A 6,000-nucleotide genomic window follows, 5' to 3' on the forward strand; every position below is an offset into this window, starting at 1 on the left:
AAATGTTGTTTAATCGTTTTTGGGGTACAAGTAGATGTGCATGATCGTAAGCGTATCCGGAAAAGTGTTTTCACTGACTACAATTTGCAGACCCAATTTGAATACAACTTCTTTGTTCTCCAAAAAAGTCTCTTCGAAAACTTTCTAACCAAATTGGGCTATCTTACGAAAGTGTTCAAAGGTTCATGAGCCGCCATTTTGTACAAATTACAAAATGGCAGCCGTGTTTATTTTTGAATCCGTTATATCTCCATAAATATTAGTTTCATCAAGATTTATGTCATTTGCTAAAATATTAAGCCTTTTATTTTGAACAAAATGACATTTTATTTTTTTAAATCGGTTAACAAATAGTCAAGTTATGGTTGAAAATTGATGTAAATTTGTGTCATAATTATTAGGTCTATTATTGTAAGAAAATTATTATTTAATTTGATACTAAATTAAAATACTAGAATTAACAATAAATAAAACCAATTAATATTTATTTGAATTGAACATAAAGTAGTCATGAAAATAGACACATAATTACAACAATTTTGTACCATAACTTGGCTATTTGTTAACCGATTTAAAAAAAATAAACTGTCATTTTCTTCAAAATAAAAGGTTTAATATTTTAGTAAATTACATAAATTTTGATAAAATTAATATCTATGGAGATATAACAGATTGAAAAATAAACATGGCCGCCATTTTGTAATTTTCGAAGGCATTTAAATCCTGACTTTTTGCTAATTTTAAAACTTTATTACCAAGACGCTTACAAAATATTAATGTTATTCGTCTACCCTAACTTCAGATATAATTTTTTATATAAAAATAACAAAAGGACAGACAGGGGAAGAATGAGGGAGAAATTGCTATTTTTCCTAAGGGTATTTTTTGTTTAGTTTTACAAGTAGAATCTGAAAAAGTATAGCCAGCCCACCATTTTAGAAACACTCTGTATATTTCATTCATGAAAAATCAATTATTTTTAAGTACACGTTTTATGAAAACTTATGAGCTTTATCTGTTTTATGAAACACTCTTTATCTGTACGAGTGTAGAAGAAATATAAATAGATATCGAAGGATATTCGTAGTTCTTTATAATGTTCTGGTAAATCAACTTTTCATAGAAAGTAAAACATTCGTATGCTAATTGACTAAGTGAAAAGTTTCAGAATGGATTAACAGTTTAGTTATTACAACATTATAGAATTCTATAGAAAGTAAAATATTATATATTACTAACTAATTTATACGTAAATTTTAATCTTCCTTTCTCTGCTGTCACTCACTTTCTTTTCATTTTCTTTTCCTTTACGATTCCCTTATTATATATATCAATACTACGTTTCGGTTTCTCATTCTAGTATATTATAAATCATATATATTATGTGAGAACAAATATAATGGAATGATATTGTGTTCTGTCTGTCTAGTTTCTATTCTTCTCCTAATTCTATCCTTTCAAAAACAATGTAGAGCTTTCTCTCTATCAAATAATGAACCCATTTATTAGAGAAATTGTGACAGGTGGAATGAATATCAATACAGATATTATTGTTATTACGAAAACGTATGCATTTCAATGTGATAATGTCATTATAAGAAAATATCGTTTGAAATTTTGTGATGTCATTATAAGAAAATATCGTTTGAAATTTTGTGATTTCATTATAAGAAAATATCGTTTGAAATTTTGTAAATTAGTTCTTCCGGTTCCCTTTATGTTCGAAAATAATTATAAAATATTTCGAATAACCCTGATCCTAGTGGATCTTCGTTGAAAGTGTTTCTTCCACGGTCAGTTGTATATAGGATTTTCCAGAACTGGAAATCCTTTATTTTTTCTTTGCCGTCAATCATTTAAGTGGTTTGATGGTGCTCTCCAAGATTCCCTATCTAGTGCCATTCGTTTCATTTCGGTATACCCCGTACATTCTATACCCTAACAATTTGTTTTACATATTCAAAACGTTGCCTCCCTGCAAATTTTTTCCAATCTACCTGTCCCTCCAATATCAAAGCGACTATTCCAGGTTGCGTTAATATGTGGAAGTCTGTCTCTTCTTTTAACTATATTTTTCTAAATGGTTCTTTCTTGATTAATTTACCGCAACACCTCTTCATTTATCACTTTATCCACTTATCTGATTTTTAACATTCTCGTATAGCACAACATTTCAAAAGCTTCTAATCTATTCTTTTCAGGTACGCTGATCGACCAAATTTTCTTTTAGGTACGCTGAAATCCTAACGATTAAATAGTCTTAATATTAATCGGCGACAGAACAAAAGGTATAATTTATACACAGTTTTATAATACTCTTATTTTATCATACTTATGGCATTTTATGTTCTTGAAAGATAAAAAAGGTATTCATCCAGATTAATTTATTTTATTCGATAATTTGTGAATAGTAATAATTTTGAGAGCAATAATCATAAATAATTACTAAAAAAACTATTTCCAATTTTTGAAGTTTTATACACATATAGCGCGGACGAAGCCGCGACGGAGGAAGCTAGTTGAATGTATGTTTTAACTTATTTTCTTATTTTTATATTCTCCTCTAGATAGTGCTATAGCAGAGCTATGGCTCTAGAAGGGAAAGTATTGTAATCGGTCCATCATATAACCAGTTAGCCATTTGCGGTTTTCACCGGATTTGACGTTTTGACACCAAAAGGAACCCAAAAGCCGGGTAGAAATTTTCTTGATGATAGTGTTCGTACGGACGTGTGTGTGTCAGTGTTGGCCTCTGAATCACCTTATATTTTCAGAATTACTGGACCGATTTTGACTAAACTTGGTCTGATTACTTACTATATACGGGGCACTGATGCCATAAAATTTTCAACTTAAAAGGTCAAGGGGGTGAGGCTGTAGAACAAGGTGACTCTCAGTACCTCGAGATTTTGTCTAATTAAGATCATATTTCTCCTAGGTACAATTAAAAAATAACAATATTTGCAAAAAAAAAAAATCTTATAAAATCGAACATCCACCTCAAAAATGCTCTGAACTATGTTGTGACGTCACAGGTGAGCGGTAAAATTAAGTAAATGATTAATATTTAAATATAAAAAGCTACACCAGCTACCGACCGTACAAGCAAAGTTTTTCTATGTAAGTTGTGAAATTACATTAGTTTAGTTAGTTCCGCCCGTCACCACTAGTACTGCTGCACACGCGCGAATTAAATTCGGTATGCGCGCGCGCTTTAGTTTGAATTAAATAAACGAAAAAAATATTATATTTGAATAAAATGAAGAATTGTTTTTAATTAAGTTGTATGTGTGCGCGCGCGTATGTTAGCCGTATAGAAACAACCCACATTTGTAGGACTTTCCCGGATCACAGCTTCAGCCGCGTAACGTTGTATGCTTGTTTTTATACTCGTATAAATAAAAAATAAATTTGGTTGTGTTAACGTTAATAATTATATTCTAACTTGAAATCATTTAATAACCGGTAGTATTATCTTGATGTTGAGCTAGTAGAACCTTAATTTGTTAAAAAAAAATAGTTATTGCATTGTAGACCCCCTGGGTTTGTCTAGTGGTTAAATATTCAAACTAAATCATATATTTAACACGTTCAAAGTCGACAATTTTGAGGTTCAAATCCTTGTAAAGATAAATTACTTTTATGCGGATTCGAATAGTTGACGGTGTATACCGCAGAAATTTGGTAGTTTGGGTTTAATTAACTACACACTTCTGGGAATAGTTGGCCTGAGTCTATACAAGACTTCATTTAATGCGATACATAATTTGAACAGACTGCAGTATACACATTAAGAATAGAAAATTAATTATATTTTACCGGTATTTTAAAAATAAAAAAAGTGTAGTAAAATTAATTTCATAGTTCCATTATAATTAAAATCAGCTGATTCTTGTATTAGTCTTATTTTAATACCCGTATTTTAACTTTAGTTTATTTTCTATAGTTCATCTTGAAATCAATTTAGCTAATCATTTTTTTCTCCTTACCGTCTGGAACCACCGTAAGGTATTACTTCAGAGGATGATGTTTATGAATGTAAATGAAGTGTAATCTTTTGTACAGTCTCCTGTCAACCATTCATGAGATGTGTGGTTAATTGAATCCCAACCAACAATAAACACCGGTTTCCCCGATCTGGTATTCAAATCCGCATAAAAGTAACTAACTGTCTTTACTGGGATTTGAATCTTAGATTTATCGACTTCGAAATCAGCTGATTTGCAAAGACGGTTAACTCGTCTTTGCAAACCATGACTATGACTAGACCACCCTAGTGAGCTAATTTAGTTAATCTGAAACTTAATTTATTTCCAAAACTAAAATACGCTAATATTCTAATCTTATACTTAAATTAATGCATATAAACAGTATATTTTCATGATTTAAAATTAAAAAATTTTTAAGATATTTTGCAAGTTTGTTAAACCTTAAAAAAATTCATTCGAATTGTTTCACCTTTTACAAGAATAAAATTTGTTAGATAATATTGAAGAAAGTAATAATTTAGTATGGAATAAAATTTGAAGTAAATATTTAAAGAAAATTTTAACTTAAATATAGAGAGAGAAAAGCTATTCAAGATTAATATTTGTAAACCATAGGACAAAAGTCTCTATTTTACACAGGCTCGATCATTATACATAATCAGAATAAATAAACGTTAATTAATTAATTATATGAGAAGTAGATGGAAAAATAGGAAAGAGATGGAATTACGTGATTCTATAGAATAATCTCGGGCTTCTAAAGATGGTTGATCCCAAGCACGGAGAAATGAGATAGGAGTTGATCCACTTCCTGGCTTATCACGGTTGCTTAAAGCATACCTGTGCGTGCGAGCATCTTGATGTAAAAGAACCTCCCACCATGGAATATTCCAGTAGTCCTTCACCCTGCTGGTTGTAAGTCAAAATCCTCTAAAGTCCTCATACCTTACTCGTACAACACTGCAGTTGGCATTGGGCAAAGATTTCTTCCCACAATCTTTCTCGAAACCTTAACATATATTCAATTACATATCAGCCGCTGATTCTCCAGCCTCCTCGTATATTTTTACGCGTGATATAGCGTTCATATTTCGCCTTCTTTTAAAATTTTCGACTCCGATTCTTTCTTGTATTTTTACCAAGTTTCTTCTTCTCGTCTGGCGTACCGATTTCTTTTCTTCTCTACTTTAGATATTTGTAAACTTGCTATATCGTCCGTTTACAAAAAAGAGGATAAAAATCTATAATAAAATCCTTCACAGACGAAATAAATACTTCGGCCAAGTTTTAAAACGTGCAGAATTAATTTTTTTTTTATGATAACGCCACAGAAACTTGAAGCTTGTCCATGGGATACGGAAACTAAATTTTGTAGCGTATCTAAATTTCTCTAACTAGATTTTGTCCGAGATCTCCGGATGAAAGGCCGAGACGCTACCACTTCGCAACGGAGATCGACAATTTGGTAGAAGGTAAAAATGTAGAGGAAAACAAAAATTTGAATACATGACACAAGATGATATAGGATAACAGTATATGTAAATATTTTGAGTTTAAAAGATGACTACAAAAATGTTTACGCGAAGATATAATGAGAAAAACTAAGAACTACAAGGTGTCCCATATAAAACGCAACCCATCAATCACTCATCCATGAAATTTCAAAAGTCAAGCTTACTCCCTTACTCGTTACTGAAATGGACTCGTCCAACATCTGAACATCGCGGCGACGCAGTAGAACACTACCGATAGTAACAACAATGCAATCATAACGTTCAGTGTATTGCTAGAGACAAGATGGTGTTTTCGCTAGATGAACGTGTTTTCATTGTCGAGTCGTACTTCAGTACGAAATCAGTGGTTGCAGTGCAAGATTTGTTTCGTCATAAGTACCCAGATAAACCAGCTCCTAACAAAACATCAGTATTAAGGTTAGTTGCAAAATTTAGAGAGACCGGTTCTGTTAATAACAAGGAACACAAAAGATCTGCGTCAGTGTTGAATACAGATA

The sequence above is a fragment of the Lycorma delicatula genome, chromosome 7 (genome assembly GCF_047948215.1).
Source record: "Lycorma delicatula isolate Av1 chromosome 7, ASM4794821v1, whole genome shotgun sequence".
Lineage (NCBI taxonomy): Eukaryota > Metazoa > Arthropoda > Insecta > Hemiptera > Fulgoridae > Lycorma > Lycorma delicatula.